Source organism: Notamacropus eugenii, chromosome 4 (assembly GCF_028372415.1).
Source record: "Notamacropus eugenii isolate mMacEug1 chromosome 4, mMacEug1.pri_v2, whole genome shotgun sequence".
Taxonomy (NCBI): Eukaryota; Metazoa; Chordata; class Mammalia; order Diprotodontia; family Macropodidae; genus Notamacropus; species Notamacropus eugenii.
This window is the reverse complement of record NC_092875.1, coordinates 299,939,933-299,965,189: the sequence shown is the minus strand read 5'-3', so window position 1 is coordinate 299,965,189 and position 25,257 is coordinate 299,939,933. Positions and strand designations below refer to the sequence as shown.

At 34.8% G+C, this 25,257-nt stretch overlaps 1 pseudogene; it reads left to right on the top strand.

The window, feature by feature from the left end:
• Positions 1–360: 360 nt before the first annotated feature.
• LOC140502519 (oligosaccharyltransferase complex subunit OSTC-like) lies at positions 361–24,040 on the top strand (annotated as a pseudogene).
• The last annotated feature ends 1,217 nt before the right edge of the window (positions 24,041–25,257 follow it).

The window sequence follows — 25,257 nt, the reverse complement described above, 5'->3', positions numbered from 1 at the left end:
GTGCATTTCTATTTCTCCAGATTGATAGAGCTTCCCAACTATCTATTAGTGACTGAGTTCAGCCACATTCTACTGTTGTTCAGAAGCAAGCCTAGTTAGGAACTTGCAGAGCCCAGACAATGGTGACAACAATAAGACTTTACCTTTGGGGAGTGCAGAAAGCTTGAAAGTCTCCATGCTGAGCTCTCCCTGATATCCTGGAACAACACAACATTCAAAATTCCAAGAAAATAGCAAAAAGTCCAAAACAGATCTTTTCTTCAGTAGTGCAGAGAGCTCACTTGTAACATCAAATCTGAAGTCAAAAATAGACTGAGAAAATGAGCAAACAAAAAATGAATCTCACCTTTAAAAGCTACTATGGTAACAGGGATGCTAAAGAAACAAACAGAAGAAGAGAATGTCTCCAGAATATCTACAAGTAAAGATTCAAAACAAAATATGGGGAACAAATTCAACTAGAATGCTTGAAGTGATGAAATAAGAAACAATAATAAAGAACTACAACAATTGTTGCTAAAAAAATGGAGTGCTGGAGGAAAAAAATGGAAAATGAACCAAATAGAAGCCAAAGAGTCCATGAGAAAAGGTACATCAAAACAAACTCAAGACAAAAAAATATAGTAGAAAAATGGCGTCTCAGAATAAAAGCAAGTGACCACGGAAAATAGATGGAGAAAAAAATTGATTCATTATGTTTCCTGAAAACTATGACAATAAAAAGAACCCCAAAACGTATTTCTTTTGGGGGGCTCAACAATGAATTTATTAGTCAAGAGGCAAGATAATATAGTAATGCATTAAAATTATCATACTGCATTAGCATTTGTGAGCTTAAATTCTCAAAGGAAAATGAACAGTTAAACATTAAGGTTAGCATTTTAGTGGGCTATTTTAGTCATTAATTTGATGGTTTACTTTTAAAAAAATATTTATTTATTAATTTTACTTTAGCACATTCAGTTCCAGATGCTTTTGAGTTTTAAATGTTTTCCCTCCTCCCCTCCTACTTCCCCAAGATAGCATTCAATCTGATATAAGCTCAACATATACATTCATATTCAGCATATAATAACATTAGTCATGTTGTACAGAAGAATTATAGCCAATGGAATGAATCATGAGAAAGAAGAAAACAAAACAAAATGAAACAAAAAAAGGAGAAAACAAAAAGTGTGCTTCAATCTGACTTCAAGTTTCATAATTCTTTTCATAGATATGGTTAGCATTTTCCATCATGAGCCTTCTGGAGTTGTCCTAGAACCTTGCATTGCTGAGAAGTTATCAAAGTTAATCATCACACACTGTGGCTGTTACTGTGTACAATGTTCTCCTAGTTGTTGTTGTTGTTGTTGTTGATTTGGCTTACTTCACTCACCATCAAGTCATATAAGAATTTCCAGGTTTTTGTGAAGTCTGCAATCTCATCATTTCTTATAGCATAATAGAATTCCATTATATTTACATACCGGAACTTGTTCAACCATTCCATAATTGATGGGGATTTGTACAGTTTCCAATTCTTTGTCATTACAAAAAGAAGTGCTATAAATATCTTTGTACATGTGCCACCTTTTACCATTTGTATGATCTCTTTGGGATACATCTCTGAAAGTAGTATTGAGTATGCACAATTAAATAGCCCTTTGGGCATAGCTCAAATTATTCTACAAAATGGTTGGATCAGTGCACAAATCCACCTACAATAAATTACTGTTCCAATTTTCCCACATCATCTCCAACATTTATAATTTTCCTGTATTGTCATGTTTGCCAATCTGATAAGTGTGATATGGTAATTCAGAGATGTTTTGATTTGCATCTCTCTAATCCACAGTGATTTAGAGTATTTTTTCATATGACTAGATATATTTAATTTGTTCCTCTGAAAATTGCCTGTTAATATTCTTTGACCATTTATCAACTGGGGAAGGATTTGTATTAATATAAATTTAACTCACTTCTCTATGTATTTTAGAAATGAGGTCTTTACCAGAGAACGTGGTTGTAAAAATTCTTTCCTACTTTTCTGCTTCCCTCCTAATCGTTGTTACATTGGCTTTGTTTGTACAAAAACTTTTCAATTTAATATAATGAAAATTATTCATTTCACATATCATAATGTTTTCTGTCACTTGTTTGATTATAAATTCTTCCATTCTCCATAAATCAGACAGGTAAACTATTCCTTACTCTCCCAGTTTGTTTATAGCATCAGCCTTTATATCTAAGTCTTGTACCCATTTAGACTTTATTTTTGTATATGGTGTGAGACATTGGTCTATGTCTAGTTTCTGCCATACAGTTTTCCAGTTTTCCCAGCACTTTTTGTCAAATAGTGAGATCTTATCCCAGAAGTTGGAGTCTTTGGGTTTATCAAACAATAGATTGCTATAATCATTGCTACTGTGTCTTGTGTATCTAATCTATTCCACTGATCCACCACTCTATTTCTTAGCCAATGCCAAGTAGTTTTGATCATTGCTGCTTTACAGAACAATTTAAGATTTGATATGGCTAGGCTAACTTTCCTAGCATCTCTTTTCATTAATTCCCTTTATATTATGGAAATTTTTGTTCTTCCAGATGAATTTTATTATTTTTTTTCTAGCTCAATAAAATAATTTTTGGTAGTTTGACTAGTATGGCACAAAAATAAGTAAATTAAATTAGGTAGAACTTACATTTTTTTTATTTTAATAGCTCAGTCTATCCATTAGCAACCCATTAGTTTTTCCAGTTATTTAGATCTGATGTTATTTCTGTGAAAAGTGTTTTCATAATTGTGTTCATAGAGTTCCCTGGTTCATTTTGGCAGGTAGACTCCCAAATATTTTGCAACATCTGCAGTAACCTTAAATAGAATTTCTTTTTCTGTCTCTTGCTGTAACTTTTTTGGTAATATATAAGAATGCCAAGGGTTTGTGTAGGTTTATTTTATATCCTGCAAGTTTGCTAAAGTTATTTATTATTTCAAGGTTTTTTATTTGATTCTCTAAATATATCATTATTTCATCTGCTGAGAGTGATAGGTTTGTTTCTTCTTTGCTGGTTTTATTTTCTTTAATGTCTTTTTCTTCTCATATTGCTAAAGCTAATGTTGCTAGTACCATATTGAGTAAAAGGAATGATAATGGACATTCTTGTTCCACCCCTAATCACATTGGAAATGCTTCTAGCTCATCGTCATTACATATATTACTTACTGATGGTATTAGGTAGATACCACTTATCATTTTAAGGAAGACTCCATTTATTCCTATGCTCTCTAGTATTTTTAATAGGAATGGGTGTTATATTTTGTCAAAACCTTTCTCTGCATCTATTGAATTATTCATATGATTTCTGCTAGTTTTGTTGTTGATGTTATCAATTATGCTGATAGTTTTCCTAATATAGAACCATCCTGGTATTCCTGGAATGAATCCTAGTTGATTAAAGTATATTATCCTCATGATAAGTTGGTGTAATCTTTTTGTTAATATTTTATTTAAAATTTTTGAAACCATATTCATTAGGGAAATTGTTGTATAATTTTCTTTCTGTATTTTGACTTTTCCCAAATGTGGGTATATTGATCATATTGTCCTCTCCTGAATTAGTGTTTTGATCTTCCTTGTCATTAAAATATTTCTCTAAGGCTATTTTTTTCATTGATTCATCTTGCTCATGTTTTTCTTTTTTCCTAGTTTTTAAATTTGATTTCTGCTTCTGTGGTCCAGGAGACACTGTCCAAGACTTCTCGTGCTGGGGCCTCAGGTGCTGGCAGCTGGATGTTGTAGTGGTCTGACAGTTTAACTGCTGATGATGATGGTGGCTTATATGTGCCTGATGTTTTAGCTTATCTGCCCCTCCACCCTGGGTCTCAGGATCTCCCACTGGTCCACTGAGGTGAAGCTTACCACTGGCTTACTGTGATGCCTTCCATCCTCTACTGGTCCCCTTCAGCCACAGCAAGAGGGAATATTCCTGTTAATCTTCCTAGCCTCCCAAGGTAAAATACTGCTATACACTGACTGGCTCCATTACTCCAGGATTTTTCCAGGGAAAATATTTTCTGGGTTTTTCAAGGCCAATAATGGAGCATGAAAGCAAATTACTTCTTACTCCACCATCTTGGTTCCCAGGTGCTTAAAATCCCAGGTGCATATGTTGTGAAATTCTAAAAGAAAACGTCACAGATCTCTTGGAACAAAAGCACAACACTGAAACAGAAAGAATACACAAGTTATCTCCAAAATTAATTTCCAAAATGAAAATTCCCAGGAACCTCATATGTGAAATCCAAAGCTTTCAGGTCAAAGAAAAAATATAGTAAGCAGACAGAAAAACAAATGATGCAAATACCAAGAAGTCACAGTCAAGATCACACATGACTTAGCAGTAAGCTCTAAAAAGAAGCAGAGAACTTGGAAAACGACTTCCCAGAACACATAGATTTTAGGCTTACAGGAAAGAAAAACCTATCCAGCAAAACTTGATATAACCCTACAGGGGGAATATGCACATAGCATGAATTAGAGGATTTTCAAGCATTTCTAGTGCATAGACCAGAGCTGTATAGAAACTTTAAAGTTTGAGTGTAGGAATTAGGAGAACCATAAAAAGGTAAACATAAATCAATAATAATAAAAGCTAAACTGCTTATATTCTAATATGTGGGGATAATTTATGTGCCTCACTAAACACTATCATGATCCAGAAACATAGAGGAATCTAATTAGACAGAAGATTGGGGAGTGGTTTGTTATATCTTGATTATCTTAAGTGAAGATTACAAAGAGAGGGCGGAAATAATACAATATAAAGAAAGGAAAGTAGGCCTGTGAAAAAGTATCTCATCTAATTAGGGTGAACAATTACACATCAATGCAATGGATGTGAATATGGAGGGAGTAGCTGACAGTTCTTCCTAACTCAGAAATGAACTGGTGAAAGGAAGAATATACACATGCAGTTAAATACAAAAATACAATTTAGACAATAGTGAAGAAAGACGGAAAAAGAAAAGAGAATGGAAAGTAAGAGGGAAGGTAGGTTAAGGGGGGGATTTATCCTCAGCAAAGTAAGTTTTAAGGAGGACAGACATGTATGTAGATATGTATGTATGTGTGTATAGAAATATGATAGAATATTCTTATGCCATAAGAAAAAGGGGAGGATATATTTTTAAAGCAACTCAGGAAGACATGAAGTTATATAGTGAAGTAAACAGAACCATGAAAATAAATTATTCAATAAAAATAATGTGATAAAGACAAATAAGTTTTAAGGATTAGGAAATCTGATGTGCATAATTAACCTACCCCAATTACAAAGGACTAATCAATAAACATGTTTTAAATCTCCTTATAGAGAAGTGGAAGACTCACAGGGCAAAATGAGAGATATATTGTAGACATGGTGGTGACTTGTTTCACTTGCCTATACAAGATCATTACAGATGTTTTGTTTCTCTTCAACTGGAAAGGATATTTAAGTGGAAGAAGAGAAGGTAGGGTTTTGTTGTTTAATTTTTTTAATTTAAAAATTTCTCTTCTAGAAAATTCAAACTTTGCAAGTGTCAAATTCAGACTTTGAAAAATTGTACAAGATTCCTTGAGAGATAAAATAAGAAATAGCCTTTCTAACATAACCCTATTTCAAGATCTAACAAAACATAAAACACTGAGATGAATATTTGCTAAAGATACTGATGGTGGAAGATATCCAGTGGTGAATTCAAATTGAAGGGATATTCGATGGAGGGAGTGACTGTATGTTCTTGTTTGCAGATGATAATGTGTTGAATGTTTCCAGTCTCACAGTACTTCAAATTCCCTTCACTGGCAACCATAATCATTCAAATGAATTTAAAAATTCATCTGGGAAAAATTATCATATTAGTAACAGAGATATAGTGAGCATTTTGCTTGTTTATACACAAAATAAAGCTTAAAAGACCTTAATTAATAATGCTCACTTACAGATCATTCTTCAGTCTACTACTTCACTTGTTCTATAGTCATCTTATCAATTTAAAATCTAGGGAATACAGGGCCATATTTTTATGTCTTCTTAATTAACAAAGTGTCATAATCTCTCTCAACTAAACAGCCAAGCTTAGAACCCCAGTTTACCATCAAATATTAATGAGTACCTGAACTAGAAAAATGTCCTTTCCAAATAACAATTACTCATGTCTCCATATATTAAATCTCTTAGTCTATTGGGATTAAACAAATATTACTGTTATTTAATATATATTATCACATATTTGTTTATACTGATTGTATAATTATTAATTTGAACATATCAAATATAATAGTTATTTTTGTCTCCTTACACATTAAAGTCCTAAGTCCCTCAATATTAAAATTAAGGATACATAATATTTATTGCTTTAACAAAAATCAATGCCAAAACAAATATATGTATAATTATTTTCAATATTTTACTGTTATAATAATCAAGAACTAGAATCCATTCAAATCATCACTGTAATGGCAAGCAATATCTTTTTCTTTCTGAAAACACAGTCCACACCATTAGTTCCTTAAAAGGATAATGTAAAATCTCTTTGTCAAAATTCTGTTCAACCAAATGAAAATAGTCACTTTGGGAAAAAAAAAAAGCTTTTCCATCTACCTTCTACCTTCTCCAGCTTCATTCAAAGTCAACAGAAAAATATTTTCAGCTCCTTTCAAGATAAAACTCTTGACAGTCTCTCCAAACTGACAAATTTGTCATTTCTACAAAATTCCATTTAGCTATTAATGTTATAGAAACAGTTACTATATTCCATTAAAACATGTTATATATTCTATTCCCCCCAAAATATTTGGCAAATGAATAAAAATCTGTTATTCCCAAAATTGTTGATTAAAAAATAATAGGTAAAGACACAAAACTAAAGCATCATTATCAGTTCTGGAAACAGTTTAATGTCCCAGAACTGAGAATTGCATTGACCATGATATTTAAGACAGAATAAGAATCATGAAGCAGGACAAATTATTTTCAGTAGATAACACACCGGGTTTGTAAAATAGGCTATTTCAGACTTATAAAAAATGGCTAGGGAAACAACATTAGATTTAATAAATAAACTCCATACTAAGAGAATATGATTATAATCTAAGAATACCTTAACTTCTCTGTTCTACTTCTTGTCCTGTAGAAACTGTAGTGCAACCACCAAATCCTCTGTTGTTGTTTTCCTTAATATGAACAGACCAAGGGATTTATAGAGATTTATTTTATACATAATGAAATAAAAACTCCTTTTCACTCATGTAATAACAGAAAGAGTTGAAAAAGATATTAATTTAGGGTAAAAGATATTACATTTTCACCTTAGTCATGTTTCATAGAAGAATTAAAAAGAACAGGAGAAATCATAAAAAAAAAACAAAAAAACAAAAAAAACAAAAACAAAATGCAATACAAAAGGAAATGATCTGCTACATTGTGAGATTGAATTCTATAGTTCCTTCTCTGGATGTGGAAGGCATTTTTCCTTAAGGGATCATTGGGAATTTTTTAAGTCCTTGCATTGCAAGATAGTTCTAAGTCTACCAGAAATAAAAAAAATCTCACACAGTGTGGTTGTTGCTGTGTATAAAGTTCTCCTGGTTTTGTTCGTTTCTCTCAGAAAAGTCTTTTCAGGCATCTCTGAAGTCTTCCTGTTCATCATTTCTTATAGCACAATGGTATTCCATTACATTCATATACCACAATTTAGGGCAGGTAGGTGGTGCAGTGGATAGAGCACTAGTGCAGGAGTCAAGAGGATCTGAGTTCAAATCTCATCTCAGATATTTGATACTCACTAGCTGTGTAACCTTGGGAAAGTCACTTAACCCCAATTGCCTCATCCTGGGTCATCTCCAGTCATCCTGATGTATATCTAGTCACTGGATTCAGATGGCTCTGGAGGAGAAGTGAGACTGGTAACCTGCACAGTTCTCCCTCACTCAAAACAAACTGAAGTGCAACTCATGTCATTATTTCTCTGATGGCATGGTCTTCTTCAGCAACGAAGGATGAACACACACACAATAGCACAGTTTATTCAGCAATTCCTCAATTGATGGGCATCCTCTTGATTTCCAGTTTTTGGCCACCACAAAGAATGCTGCTATAAATATTTTTGTACATGTGGGACCCTTTCCCATTTTTAGGGTCTCTTGGGGATACAGTCCTAGAAGCGTTATTGCTGGGTCAAAGGGTATACACATTTTTGTAGCCCTTTGGACATAGTTCCAAATTGCTTTCCAGAATGCTTGGATCAGCTCACAGTTCCACCCTCAGTGAATTAGTTTTCCAACTCTCCCACATCTTCTCCAATATTTATCATCACCTGTTTTGTCGTGTTAGCCAATCTGATAAATGTAATGTCAAGTTCAGAACTGACCCAGCAATACCTTTTCTAGAACTGTATCCCCAAGATAACATAGAAAAATAATTTCTTTAACTTGATTGGGACCATATTATTAAAGCTTCCTTGATGTATAGTACACTGCAAATTGAAATGGTAGAAAATTAGTACTTTAGAGACTGAATATTCTTTTTATCTAGAATCTAGCACATAGGTTAGGAAATAAGCTCATAGAAGTATGTTACCATGAACTGGATAGTACAGTAGAATAGAATATTAGGCAAATTCTTTTTATGTTTTGCTGTGTAGTGAACCATTAATTTCCATTCATTCAATGTCTTTCTTACTTTTTGCTTATAAAATATACTGGGCTTTAAGATTACAACATTTTAGAGATGAAAAGGGACTTAGGAAACTACAAAATGCTCAAATTGACTTGAAAAGTTATAATTAATGTAGAAAACATTAATGTAGTTATAATTAACGTAGAAAACAGTTTTGAGCTACTCTTACTACTTTCATGTAAAATGGCAACAAAGTGGCACAGCCATTGCTGGAGTAGGATTCAGGAAGAGGAGGTCAAATCATGTCTTAGAGAAGACACAAGTTACATGACCTCAGCAAATCATTTCATCTTTACCTGCCTCCAATTCCTCAAACATACAATGGAGACTCTTAGGGTTGCTATGAGCACAAAATTAGATAACATTTGTAAATTGTTGTGTAAACCACAAAGTTCTGTACAAATATGAGATATTACTATGTTAATAGAAATAACAGTTAATTGCTAGGATCTATTAGATTCGGTGCCTGGCAGGGCATTTAGTTGTCTGCAGGAGCTGTGGATTGAAGGACATAGGTTCCATTAACAAAGTATACATCGGAAAGTCTTCTAAGAAGATGGCAGAGTTGGTCAGAAAACTCCAAGCTCTCAAGATTTTCCCCCACAAAAGAGGTGAAATAATGCCTCAGGGCAAATATTGAGAAATAAAAATAAATAAGATTAGGATCAGAAAATCAGAAAAGATCTGAAGAATGTCAAAGGACTAGGTTTCATATGTGTGAGGAGTAAACACCTCCAGGCTAGATCCTAGGTCTACTTAAACAACAAGCACCCCTTGTGGTTAGCTGGGATGGGAAGCTGCCTTGGCCCCAGCCACAAGAACTTTTACAACCCTGAGAAAGTAGGAGTAATGGATGTCTGAGGAGAGGAAGATTGAGGGAACTTATGCTGATAAGTAATTCCAGACCCCTTGTACTGCAGAGACACAGTGAGGGAGAGAAAGAATCAGCACATGCCCAGTGAATACTTAAGCAGTGATGCAGGGGCTCTGCTAGCTGTGGGTACTTAAAGGAAGTTGGAGGGCTTGGTTCCAGTTCCATGCCAGAGGGAAAAACTGAATGAGGATCTGAAGCTAGAGGTGCTACTCCCCGTACCCGAGGACTAGAGGTGATTACAGAAACTAAGTTATTATTTTTTTTAAAAGTGTACAGGCAACAGAGAAAGAATACAACCACGGAGAGCTTGTATGAGAGTAAAGAAGACTGAGGTTCATCTTCAGAGGAGTATACTGAAGGAAAGAATTCCTTTTCGTACCCAAAGAGTATTGACAAATAGTCACCTGCTTAAAGAGAACTCATAAAAGTATTTTAAAAAGACTTTAAAAATCAAATGGAAGAGATTGAAGAAAAAATTTAAAAAATAAGGACATTCCAAGAAAAACAAGAAGATTATGAAAAGAAAGTCAACCAATTAGAAAAGTAAATTCAGAATCTTAAGGAAGAATATGACTCCTTAAAAACCAGAATTGGAGAAGGAGAAACTAGTGAAGTTATAAGATATGAAGAAATAATAAAACAAAATATAAAGAATGGAAAAAATAGAGAATGTAAAACATCCCTTAAGAAAAATAATTTATCTGGAGAATAGATAAGAAGAGAAAACATAAGAGTAATCAGACTACCTGAAAGCTATGATAAACAATAATCTTGATACAATAACACAAGACATAATTTAAAAAAAATTTTCTGAAACATTGGAACAAGGTATATGGGGTAAGAAGAAATAGAAAAAATCCACCAATCACCACCTGAAAGAGATCCTATGAAAAAAGTCCACATGAATTTTATAACAAGTTCTGAAACCCCAGCTCAAGGATTAAATAATATGAGCAACAAGGAAAAAACAATTTAAATATATTGGTGTCACAATTAGAATAACACAAGACCTAACAACAGCGGTGACACTAAAAGACCAATGGTCTTGGAACACTATATATCAAAGAGCAAAAGAATTGGAGTTCTGAAAGAAAATATCATACTCATCAAAGTGAAGCATAATCTTAAATGGAAAAAAAATGGATATTTAATGAACTATCAGACTTTCAGGACTTTTGTTTAAAAAAAAAAAAACCAACTATGAACTTAATAGATTTGACATAGAAGGGCCAACAGAAATATCCGGTACATACCAAAACTGCTTACAAGGGACTCAATAAGGACAGACTAGCTTTTTATGTATGTAAAATGTGAAAATGCATGTCTAAGTTTCCTATTAGTAATTGGACAGATTGCAAGAAAGATTGGGGTATACCCAAGTATCATATGACTTTTAAAATAAAACTGCTTAGGAACAGATAAAAAAGTAATGATTTTATAGAAAGGAGGTGTGAGAGAAAGAACCAACACAGAAGAATTAGATGAGGAAAGAGTGCTGTTAGTTGTGGAAATCTAATTTCATCATGAATGAGTTTAAGAGGGAATAATACATATATATATATGTAGAAGCATATACAAGTTTTCTGAATTCAGAAGAAATTAAAAGGTCAGGGGATAGTGAGGGAAGAGGATAAGGGAGGGATCTCTAGAGGAGAGGATGAAGAAATAGGTTAAAGGGGGTTATAGAAGGGTGTTCAGATTAATGGGAATTGGAGGAAAAAGGAAGAATACTTGAGGGGGTAGGATGAGTAATAGGAGGGCAAGATTGAGGGTAGGAGTAATGTAGAGGAGTTAGGAAGGATAAGAAATAAGACATATGTACAAACATAAATCAAAGATCAGAAGTAGAATTTGTTATGGAAAGTATACTTCTATATATGTATGTATGTACATGCATGCATGTGTGTGTATATCTGTGCATGTGTATGTATATATAAATGTATATATATGTTTATATGTAAATATATTCATGCCTAATGTTAGCCTGGGGGGGAGGTAAGGAGGGAGAAAGAACAAAGTAAAAACTTCATAGCAGAGAACAAAAGCAAACTTACAAGGAAACAAAGATGAACAGTTTTCAATACGGTACATGGCATTTATTATATAGACTTTCTTGACATAGGAACTTATTGATATATATTTTGAATCTTCTTGTACTCTGCTGCATACATGATATGCTTTTTATTTTTTTCCTTATTTTATATTTAAGTACCAGTATTTAACTTTATAATATATTTCTTCTTTTCTTATTGTGTATTTCTTTCAGTAATAAAAAAGCAAAAAGAAAGCACAATGTAACTTTAAAAAAAAACACATAGTATACAGAACAGTCTAGATGTGATAGCAGGGCACACTGGGGAAGAGATGGGTGGCAGTATGTGTCAGGCAACTTAGAGCACCACCATCACCTTGATAGTATCTCCTTTCAAACTCTAACTGGGACAAGCCAGGATGTTGAGTCAGACAACCTTAAGAATAACCCTGTCCCCATAAAGACTGCTATGCCAAGCGCCATAGCCTGTAGAGGAGAAATCATTGTGGACAAGGAGCCCACTTTTCTCATTACCATCAGTCACAATTGCTAACCAATTGCCACCGATAAGCAGGTAGACCCAGAAGCTCTGGGAGGTATATCACCCCCTCCTCCCAGAGCACCATTTCTGCTGCCAATCTAGCCTTCATCTCAATCATCTGGGAAAGCAACTTCTATGGAAAAGATGTCAGCCAATCCTATCAACTGTCAATGAATTATCACACACAGAACATGCAGGCCAACCTACATGAAGCAGCAGTGTGCTCTGAGGGAGATATAAAAGGCAATAGTTTGTGCCAGTTAAGTCAACTCACATCTACCACATTGAGTACACTCTCTCTAAGATCTCTAGGAATGGTTCTATCAAGTAATAACATTAAAGAAGTGGGATCAAAATCAACTTTGTCACTGTACCTTAAATACCATGGGATTCTTCCATCTGACTTATAGTTGAAACCTTCCACATGTTTTCTCTTGATTTAAAATATGACTATCTTTACAACAGGGTTTGGCTTATTTGTCTATTTGTTTCCCCAGCTCATAGCACACTCATAAGTCCTTTATACATAATAACAAATACTTCATTTGGGACTTCTGATGCCAAGATGGCAGAGTGAGGAAGGAAACTTCTGAAGCCCTCCAAAATTCCCCTAAAAGGAACTTGAAAACTGTCACACAATTGATCTATAAGAAGAGAAGCATAAGAGCAAAGGTCTGTCTCAAAGTAGAAGGTGAATGATGTCCAAGAGCAGCAAGGTGAGCCTCATAGCAGAAGGGCTACAACAGGGCTCCAAATCTGGGGTAATCCACTGGAAAGACTCTTCCCTCCTGCAAACCAGCAGCCCCCATAGCCAAGACAGCAGTCTGAAGCTGAGGAAGTCCTCAACACAGGAGCCTCACTCCCAACACAAACCACTAACCTAGTCTTGACCCCTTTTCTGACCAGTAGTGAGAATCCACCCCAGGGCTGGCCAACAGGGAACCCCCACCCACAGGGTCGTCTCCCAGAAAGGCCTAGCTTCCATGGCAACCTAGCAGCAGAGCTATGCTCAAGGAGAAGACAAGCAACGAAATCCATGCCCCAGTGATAACCTAAGAAACTCTTTCTATAGCAACCCAGGAGCAAGACGCTGTCTCTGCAGCAGAGCGGCAGAGAAACCTCACACAATGCAAAGGTCAACAGAGAACCATAATCCCTAGTACAAGTCAGAAAGGGAGAATACCCTTTAGGGCAAGAAAGCAGCTAGTTCCTGAATCCCTGTGCAAGCTGGAAGCATGATCCTGAGCCTCAGCAAAGAAAAGTTTGAGATAGTGTAGGACCAACTCTCACATAAAAATAACACATCACGAAAAATAGAAAAAAATGAGCAAAAAATGAACAAAGAAAAAGAAAAGACTATAAAATTTATGGTGCTGACAGTGAGGATCAAATCATAAACTTAGAAGAAGACAACAGTGTCAAAATGGCTACATGTGAAGCCTCAAAGAAAAATGTAATTTGGTCTCAGGTCCAAAAAGATCTCCTAGACAAGCTTTAACAGGATTTTTAAAAATGAGAGAAGTAGAAGAAAAATTGGGAAAAGAAATTACAGAAGAGAGAATCATGAAAAAAAAAGAAGCATCAGGATGAAAAAAAGATGCAAAAATTCTCTAAAGAAAATAATTACTTAAAAATAGAATTAGCCAAATGGAAAAGGAAATACTCACTGAAGAAAATAATTCCTTAAAAATTAGAATTGCGTAAGTGAAAGTTAATAACTCCATGAGAATCAAGGTATGATAAAACAAAAGAGAAAAGAAGATAATGTGAAATATTTCATTAGAAGAACAACTGACCTGGAAAGTAGATCCAGGAGAGAGAATTTAAGAATTATTAGACTACGTGAAAGTCACAATATAAAAAAAAAAAAAAAAAACTTGCAAGAAATTTGCAAAGAAAATGCTCTGATACATTAGAACAAGGGGGCAAAATAGAAATTGAAATAATTCAGCAATCATCATCTGAAAAACATCCCAAAATGAAAACTCCCAGGAACATCAGCCAAATCCCAGAACTCACAGAATCAAGGAAAAAGTACAAGAAACAGCCAAAAGGAAATAATTCAAATATTCTGGAGCTATCACCAGTATTACACAGGATTTGGCAGCTCCTACATTAAAAATCACAGGGCTTGAAACATGACATACTGGAAGGCAAAAGAGTTAGGATTAAAACGAAGAAGCATTTACCCAGTAGAACCGAATATAATATTTCAGGGGAGAAAAATGGATGCTTAATGAAATAATGGATTTTCAAGCATTCTTATTTAAAAGACCAAAGTTGAATAAAAGAATTTGACCATCAAATACAAGGTTCAAGGAAAAAAAAACATAAAAAAGAAACAAGAGTATTCAATAAGCTATACTTTATATTTCTATATGTTAAGATAATATTTGTAACTCTTAAATGCAATAATGTAAGGTTAATTAGGAGTTTACTTAGACAGAGGGCATGGACATGAGATGACTTTTATGAGGTGGTACTTTATAAAACAAAATAAAGAAGTAAGAAAGAAGACTGCACTGGAAGAAAGAGAGGAGAGATTGAATGAGGGAAATTATCTCACATAAAAGAGACTTGAAAGGATTATAATGAAGGAGAATATGGGAGGGGGGCAAGTTTAAACCTTCCTCTCATCAGAAGTGGTTCGAAGAGGGAATATATACACTGAATTGGAAAGAAATATCTATTTTACCCTATGAGGAAGTAAGATATGGGGATAATAGAGAGGGGAGGGGATTGATAAAAGGGAGGGCAGATTGTATGAGGGAGCAATCAGAAATAAAACATTTGAGAGCAGATAAAGGATGAAGGAAAGGCAGAGAGAGAAACGAGGGGAAATGGAGGGAAATACAGTTAGTTATTATAACTATAAATGGGAATAGAATGAACTTATCCATAAAATGGAAGGAGAGAACACAATGGAAGCATGTTTGAAACAGAGAGACACACAGGTAAATGTAGGAGCCTGCAACAGAACTTATTATGCTTCAGTTGAAGCAAAGAAAGAAGAGGTAGCAATCATAATCTCAGAAATAAGAAAAGCAAAAGGATAACTAATTAAAAGTGATAAGGAGGTAAACTATATCTTATTGAAAAGTACCATGGACAATGGAGCGATATCAGTACTAAATATATATACAACAAATGGTATAAATTTTGAAGAAGTAGTTGAATGAGTTACAGGATGAAATGAACAATAAAACTATCAGAACTAGAAAACTCTAACCAAAAAAATAAACAAGAAAGAAGTTAAGGAGGTGAATAAAATTCTTGAAAAGTTACTTGAGAAAATTGAATGGGAACTGAAAGGAATATACCTTTATCTCAACAGTGCATAGAAGCTACACAAAAATTGACCTTGTAATAGGACATAAAAATCTCCTAACCAAATTCAGAAAAGCAGAAATAGTCAATGAATGCTTTTCATGCAATAAAATTGCATTCAGTAATGGACAATGTAATATAGATTAAAATTAATTGAAAATTAGATAAACTAATCCTAAATAGGATCCTAAAAAGAAATGATCATAAAACAATCAATAATTTCATCAAAGAAAAAGACAACAAAAAGACATCATACTAAAATTTATGGGATGCAACCAAAGTGGTACTTAAGGGAAAAATTATGTCTCTAACTGCTTACATCAATAATATAGAGAAATAGCAGATATATGATTCAGGCATGCAACTAAAAAGAAAACTAGAAAAAAGAACAAATTAAGCATCCACAATTAAATAACAAATTGGAAATACAGAAAATCAAAAGAGATATTAATAAAATTGAAAGCAAAAAAAACTGAATTAATAAATAAAACCAGGAGCTGATTTTATGGAAAAAACCACAATAAAATAGATAAAAAATATTTGTTAATTTGATTTTTTAAAAGGGAGAAAATAAAATTATATCAAAAATGATAGAAATCATAGATAAAGAAATTGAACAAACCATCAATGAGCATCCTAACAAAAAATTTCAAGGACCCAATGTATTCACAAGTGAATCCTACCAAATACTTAAAGAACAATTAATCTCAATATTATATAAACTATTTGGAAAAATAAGTATAGGAATACTACAAAATCTTTTTTCATAACACAATTATAATACTGATAGCTAAATCAAGAGGAGCCAAAACAGAGAAAGAAAATTATAGACCATTTCCCTAATGAATATTAATGCAAAAAAAATTAAATTAAATACTAGCAAAGAGATTACACCAATCCATCACAAAGAACATACACTTTGACTTGGTGGAATTTACACCGGGAATGCAGATCTAGATAAATCTTAGGAAAACTATCAGTATAATTGACCATATTAATAACAAAACTAACAGACACCATATGATTATCTCAATAGATGCAGGAAAAGCTTTTGACAAAATACAGCACTCATTTCTATCAAGAAACAAAGAGCACTAGGCAGCATAGGAATAAATGGAGCATATGTTAAAATGATAAGTAATATTTACTTCAAACCATCAGCAAGCATTGTCTGTAATGAGGATAAGCCACAGGCCCTCCCAATACAATCAAGGGTGAAGCAAGTGAGTCAGTTATCGCCTCTATTATTCAGTTGTACTAGAAATATTAGCTATAGCAATAAGAGAAGAAAAATCAATTGAAAGAACTAGACTAGGTAATGAAGAAACAAAACTACCATTTTTTGCAGATGATATTAGGGTATACTTAGAGAATCCTAGAGAGTCAACTAAAATTAGTTGAAGTTATTAGCAACTTTAGCAAAGCTGCAAGACTCAAAATAAACCCACACAAATCATCAGTATTTCCTTATGATGCCAACAAAGTCCAGCAGCAGGAGATAGAAAGAGAAATTCCATTAATGCAATTGCAGACAATATAAATATTTGGGAGTCTATCTACCAAGACAAACCCAGGAATTATATGAACACAACTAAAAAATATTTCACACAAATTAAGTCATATTTCAACTACTGGAAAAAATATTAATTGCTCATGGCTAGATTGAGCCAATACAATATAAATGACAATTCTACCTAAATAAATCTATATCTTCAGTGCCATACAGTTCAATCTATCAACAAATTATTTTATAGAGATAGAAAAAAATAATAATAAAATTAATCTAGGAGATCAAAAGATCAAGGATGACATGAATAAGTGAAAAAAAGTGAAGGAAGACAGCAGCTATATTAGATCTCAAACTGCATTATAAAGTAGTAATTATCAAAAAAATCTGACATTGGCCATGAAATAGAGTGATGGATAAGTAGAATAGAATAGGCACAAATTATGTGGTTTATATATAAAGAGTGATGCCATAAGCAAATTAGGAGAACATGGAATAGTTTCTCTGTAAAATCATTGGACAAGGGAAAAATTTTTCACCAGACGAGATAGAAAGCATTTCAAAAGATGAAATAGATAACTTTGATTTTGTAAAATTAATAATTTTGTACCAACAAAACCAATGCAACCAAAATTATAAGTAGAAAACTGGGGGAAATATTGGCAACAGATATCACTAATGAAGGCCTCATTTCTTGAATATATATATAGAACTGTGTCAAATTTATTAAAAATACAAGTCATTCTTCAATTGGTAAATGGTCAAATAACATCAGCAGGCAGTTTTCAAATAAATCAAAGTTATGTATAGTTATATGAAAAATGCTCTAAATCACTGTTGATCAGAGGAATGCAAATTAAAACAACTCAGGGGCACCATCTCATACCTATCAGAGTGGCTAATATGACACAAACAGAAAATAATGAATGTTGGAAAGTACTGGGAAAGTAATGTGGAAAAACTGGGAAAGTAATGTACTTTTGGAGGAGTTGTGTACTGATCCAACCATTCTGGAGTGCCATTTGGAGCTAAACCCAAAGGCCTATAGAACTGTGCATATCCTTTGATTCCCAGTACCATTTCTAGGTCTATAACCCAAAGAAATAAAGAGAAGTAAGAAGTAAGGGGGTAAAAGGAGATATTTGTATAAAAAATTTTCTCACAGTTTTTTTTTTTTTCTGCAGTAGCTAAGAATTGAAATTCTGAGAGATGCCCATCAATAGCTAAACAAGCTGTGGTATGTGATTGCAATGGAATATTATTGTATTGTAAGAAATGACAAGCATAAAAATTTCAGAAAAATCTATAAAGACATGCACTGATGCAAAATGAAGTGAACAGACTAGGAGAATGTCACAGAAAGTAAGAACGGTATTCTTCCATGAACTGTGAATGACTTAGTTATTCTCTTCAATGGAATGATCCAAGAAAATCCCAAAGGACTATTGATGAAGGTAGGGAATCACCTGAACTCTTCCACAAACACCTCCAAATACCTTTAAAAATAACCCTGAACCAATTCTAGAGCAGTAGAACCCACAAAAAAATGGAGTAAAATCAATTTGCATCCCTTGGAAACAACTTGGAAGATCAACAGGAAAGGACTGTTGACCAGAGTAGGAAAGGAGAGCAGTCCAGTGCAGGCCATGCCAAATGAGGCACAGACTGGACCTCAGAAAACTAGGAGCAGGCTTTGGGGTGACTGAATCACTGGCAGCAGTGTCAGTTTCTAGGTTTCTTAACTCACAAACACCAAAAACAGTTTAGACAACTCGCAGGAAATGTCTGTCACAAGTCACAAGGAAATGTCTGGGTACAAGTCAAGTGCAGTCAAGCACAAGATGTGTCCGCATAACCTCAGCCCCAGTAAACCAGGATCAGGCCTTGGGAGTGATTAAATCAACAGCTGCTGCTTCCAGAGCTCTCAGCCAATAGAGAGTAAGGGAGTGGTCCAACCACTGGTCAGAAAGAGATTACAGGGGTCTTTTTACTAACATTGAGTCAACATATTGATACTTTGCCCATACTCAGATCTGGATGTGAGTCTTGGGTGGCAGTCCTGGGGCGAGGAGGAGTACTAATATAGCAGAGCTTGTGGCATCAGTGGAGCAGAGACCCACCTTACAGTGCAGGGCAGAAAAGAGTGCTTAAGGCCTTTCATGTATCAGAGCACAGGCTAGGAGCAAATACTTAAAATGTAAAAAGTACAAAATATACAGAAATCAAAATAAAAAAAATAAAAATACAAAAAATAATAAGGCAAATGCCCCTTATTAGATGAGGCCTGCACAACATGCAGCCTACAGAGTGATTAGGTTCCAGCAAAGGACTTGGGGCAATCCATCCAAAACGTAGAGGATATAAAAGAAAGTAAAGATACAAGGAGTACTTTGTACGTTCACTGCTTAACCCACCTTCCACTTGTCACTAGTGTGCCCGTAATATAACTTGATGGGTGTGTTGCTACCGAACACTCTTTCCTGTTGGTCACGTGACCCATGACAACTAACCATTGTCAGTCTGTATCTAGTCCGAGGGGAACAAAAGTTGCATCTCTCCACTGTGTTTTAAGTAACTACTGGCATTGAACAGGTCAAAAGTGAGTGCAGCCAAGCTTCAATGCCGCTGATGCCCTCTATGCAGGAAACAGCAACAACAGGAGTGCTTCTTCCCCTCCCTCTTGTGGCCACCCTCCAGGTTGCATGAGTGTCTGGCCCTCTTTCCAAGGTCAGACACTCAGTTCAGTGTTTCTTTGTATGTGAGCAATTGCTGTGGAGACTTTTTGGTTCTAATCTTTAAGTTTTTGGGGTGACTTTGTAAAATAGGTGATAAAGAGAAATGGAAGACTGAATCAGAACAAAAAATGTTTCATCCAGAGTGGACAAATAGATACTTTTTTACTTACATCAGAGACAAAGTATCATGCTTTGTTTGCCAAGAAGTAAAAGCTATTCTGAAAGAATAAAACCTTTATTGTCATTTCAAATAACAATATCCTGACATAAGTAGATTTGACACCAATGAAAAACAAATTAAAGCATCCAAATTGTTGAAAAGTCTCAGTGGTAGAGAATGGTTTTTCAAGAAAATGAAGCACCTGAAGATGGCGGAGTAACAGCATGGACTTTCTAGAGCACTTCTGCCAAGTCCAGCCAAAAAAAATGGCTCTAAACAAATTCTGGTGCAGCAGAACCCACAAAATGATGGAATGAAGCAAATTTCCAGCCCAAGACAGCCTAGAAGAGTGCCTGGAAGCGTCCATCACTATGCCAGGAGCAGAGCATAGTCCAGTGTGGGACACACGGGCACAGAGAGGACATGAGCAGGCCTTGGGGAGACTGAATCTCTCACACCTGTCATGGTTTCCAGACTTCATGACCCCAAAATGCTGAAGATAATTTGGAAGGTCAGTGGGAAAAGCTTGTTGGACCAGTGCAGGAGACTGGAGTGGTCCAGCCCCAGCCCCAGGAGGCAGAAGAGGGAGGGGAAAGAAGAACCCACAGCAGCAGAAGAAGCAGCTACAGCCACTGTTTCTGGAGCTCTAGGCCCACAGATTGTGGGAGGATTGAGCAGCTGACAGTACACCATCCACACCCATTGGAACCAAAAAACTAACTTGACAAAAAGTTGAAAAGTCAAGTAAATGGCTGGGGAAATGAGCAAAAACTAGAAAAAGGGTCAGACTATAGAACCTTACTATTGTGATAAAGAATACCAAAGCATGCAAAACAGAAGAAAACAAAGTAAAAACTCCTCCATCCAAAGCCTCTAAGAAAAATATAAATTGGTCACAGGCCATGGAAGAGCTCAAAAAGGATTTTGAAAATCAAGTAAGAAAAGTAGAGCAAAAATTGGGAAGAGAAATGAGAGTGACATAAGAAAATCATGAGAAATGAGTCAACTGCTTTCTAAAAGAGACCCACAAAAATGCTGAAGAAAATCACACTTCAAAAAATAGACAAACCCAAATGGCAAAAGAGATTGAAAAAGTCAATGAGGAGAATGCCCTAAGAAACACAACTGGCCAGATAGAAAATAAGATCCAAAAGCTCACTGAAGAAAATAATTCCTTAAAGACTAGAATGCAGCAGATGGAAGCTAACTATAGCTATAAACTATAAAACTATAAACTATAAAACAAAACCAAAGGAATGAAAAAATAGCAGACAATGAGAAATATCTCACTGGAAAAACAACTGACTTGGAAAATAGATCCAGGAGAGACAATTTAAAAATTATGGGACTACCTGAAAGCCATGATAAAAAAAAAAGAGCCTAGACATCATTTTTCGAGAAATTATCAAGGAAAACTGCCCTGATATTCTAGGACAAGAGGGTAAAATAAATATTGACAGAATCCACCAATCACCTTCTGAAAGAGATCAGAAAAGAAAAACTCCTAGGAATATTGTAGCCAAATTCCAGAGTTCCCAGGTCAAGGGAAAATATCGCAAGCATCCAGAAAACAAAACAAAACAAAACATTTTGAGCATTGTGAAAATACATTCAGGACAACACAAGATCTAGCAATTTCTACATTAAAGAATTGAAGGGCTTGGAATATTATATTCCAGAAGTCAAAGGAACTAGGACTAAAACCAAGAATCACCCACCCAGCAAAACTGAGTATAACACTTCAGGGAAAAAATGGTCACTCGATGAAATAGAGGACTTTCAAATAGTCCTGATGAAAAGACCAGAGCTAAATAGAAAATTTGACTTTCAGCAGAAGATTCAAGAGAAGCATGAAAAGGTAAACATGAAGGAGAAATCATAAGGGACTTGCTAAAGTTAAACAGTTTACATTCCTACATGGAAAAATAATATTTGAAACTCTTGAGACATTTTTCAGTATTTGGGTAGTTGGAAGGATTATATGCATATAGACAGAGTGTGCAGGGTGAGTTGAACAGAAAGAGATGATATTTAAAAAATAAAATTAAGGGGTGAGAGAGGAATATATATTGGGAGGAGAAAGGTAGAAATGGAATGGGGCAAATTGTCTCTCATAAAAAAGGCAAGAAAAAGCTTTATCCCTGGAGGAGAAAAGTGGGGAGGTGAGAGGGTAAAAGGGAAGCTTAATGTCATCACATATGCCTTAAGGAGGGAATAACATGAGCACTCAATTTGGTATAAAAATGTATCTTACATTAAAGAAGAGTAGGGGAGAAGGGAATAAGTGGGTTGTGGGGGGGATGATAGAAGGGAGGACAAATGGGAGGAGGGGTAATTAGAAATAAACACTTTGGGGAGGGACAAGTTCAAAAGAGAGAATAGAATAAATGGGGGCAGGACAGTATGGAAGGAAATATAGTCTTTTACAACATGACTTTTATGGAAGTCTTATGCATAACTACACATATATAGCTTATATTGAATTGCTTGTCTTCTCAGTGGGGATAGTTGAGGAGAGGGGAAAGGAGAGAAGTTGGAACTCAAAGTCTTAAAAACAAGTGTTAAAAATTGTTTTTACATGCAACTGGGAAATAAGAAATACAAGCAATGGGGTACAGAAATCTATCTAGAGGAGATGGGGATAAGGGAAGGGAGGGGTGTGATAGAAGGGAGGGAAGATTGGGGCAAGGAATAAACAGAATGCACAGTGTCTTGGGGTGGGGAGAGGAGAGAAATGAGGAGAAAATTTGGAACTCAAAATCTTGTGGAAATGAATGTTGAAAACCAAAAATAAACAAATATGTTTAAATAAGAAGAAAATGAGACAGGTATTAAGGCTAGTTTTCAGATTTCTAAAGAAATCAATTAGGTGACAAGAAACACAATATGTTCCATTAACTAAACACAAACAGTAAGAAAATTAGAAAATGTGTTAAAACACTTAGCAAAGTAATTTTTTTAACATTACTGTGATTTCATAATAAAAACTTAAGTAACAAGTATAATTAATTGATATTAATTGAAATTTCCTTTTTAAAAAAGTTTGTTTATTTGCAAAATAGTTTAGTCATTGATTACACCTTTACTTGGAAAAAGAGTCACTAAAAACCTATTTGTGGTCTGAAGAAGTTTGTCGTGTTTTAATTTTGGCCTCTAACTAATGCCAAGTTGTGCAGGTCAGCCTTAGATCATACAAACTTGGAACAATAAAAATTTCCAGGTCCCTAGAAGTATCTCTGAACAAAGCTGCACAAAACCTCAGAAGCTCGAGACAGTGCACCCTCCACCCTGAAAGGAGAGACCTACTTTAACAGAGTTACAAGTCAAGTAATAATTTGGGAAAATGAGCACACATTGGGGAAAAGAAAAAAACTGACTATTGAAATTTATTGTTGTGACAAGGAAAATCAAAACACACATTCAGAAGAATGCAACAAAGTCAAAGCTCCTACATCCAAAGATGTCAAGAAAAATTTGAATTGATTTCTGGCCATGGAAGAGCTCAAAAAGGATTTTGACAATCAAGTAAAGGAGGTAGAGGAAAAATTGGGAAGAGAAATGAGAGTGATGCATGAAAATCATGAAAAATGAGTCAACATCTTGGTAAAGGAGATACAAAAAAATATACCTTGTCACAGAGTGAAGGGCTTGAGGGCCATTGGGCATCACTGCAGCCACCATAGAGTTGTTGTACCACATGCCATTCATGGTCCTCAAGTGTCCCAACCTGAAGCTGAAAAAGCTTCCATGGGCCCAAATGCCATCTGCTATGACAGTGTATGACCTGATGGTGGTGTCTTACTTCCTCATCACTGAAGGAACAATTTATGATGTGATTGTGGAACCCCCTAGTGTTGGATCTATGACAGAAGAACATAGACATCAGAGACCAGTTACTTTCTTGGTGCATAGAGTAAACAGGTGACATATTATGGAAGGACTTGCATTCAATTTCCTGTTTACAATGGGAGGTTTAGGTTTCATAATCCTAGACTGATTCAATGCACCAAATATTCCCAAGTTCAATAGTTTTCTTCTTCTATTCATTGGTTTTATCAGGGTACTCTTGAATTTTTTTCATGGAGAGTGTTTGTGAGAAGGAAGCTACTGGGCAATCTGCTAGGTTATAGTTCCTTTTGTGATGCCACAACAGTAACTTAAAGGCTCCTTTTAATCGCATTTCAATGGTCATTCTGTCATCCAGGACAAAACATGGAACATGGATTGACTATGTCTCAAAATGACATAATGAAAAGTCTTTGTAAAAATGCAGAAGGTTTTAGGCCACATTGATGTGATCAACTTAAAATAATAGTAGTAATAACATCATTGTTTTTCTGTATTGACCTTCCACCATTCACCTCAAATTACAATATCTGCCTTCTTTATTTCCTCCCCATTTTTGAGAGAAACTGTCTTCCTTTCAATGATGAAAGTATTGAATAAAGTATTTCTTTATTTCCTACAAGGCCATTTTTAAATTTCACCTGTTCAAGAAATTGTACTTCTGGTAAAGATGTGCACAAGTAAATTCAGGGAGCTAAAGTCTGATAACTGATACAAGCTGATAACTCTATATAGAGGATGAACTTTGCCTTGACCCTTTGATATTTTAAGTGTAGTTTTCAAGGTCTGTAATTTTATGTGAGACTGTATTCTCTAAACAATTGAGATGCATGGAAGGAGCCAAAATAAATCATTTTTCTATTTGAAAAAAGAAAAGAACATTTTAAAAAAGAGACTAGGTAGAATAGTAAAACAGGTCCAAAAAGCCAATGAGTAGAATACCTTAAAAAGTAGAATTAGCCAAATGGAAAAGGAGGTTAAAAAGTTCACTGATGAAAATAATTCCTTAAAAATTAAAATGGAGCAAATAAAAGCTAATGACCTTATGAGAAATTGAGAAAAAATAAAACAAAACCAAAAGAAAGAAAACAATAGAAGACAATGTGAAATATCTTACTGGAAAAACCACTGATCTGGAAAATAGATTCAAGAGATATCATTTAAAAATTATTGGACTAACTGAAAACCATAATAAAAAAAGAGCCTAGAAATCATCTTTCAAGAAATTATCAAGGAAAAGTACCCTGATATTCTAGAACCAGAGGGTAAAATAGAAATTGAAAGAATTTTCCAACCACCTCCTGAAAGAGATCTCCAAATGAAAACTGCCAGAAACATTATAGGCAAATTCTAGACCTTCTTGGTCAAGGATAAAATATTGCAAGCAGACAGAAAGAGATGATTCAAGTACCATTGAGCCACAGTTCAGGTAACACAAGAGTTAGCAGCTTCTACATTAAAGAATAGGAGGCCCAAGAATATGATATGATAGAGGGCAAAGAAACTAGAATTACCACAAAGAATCACCCACC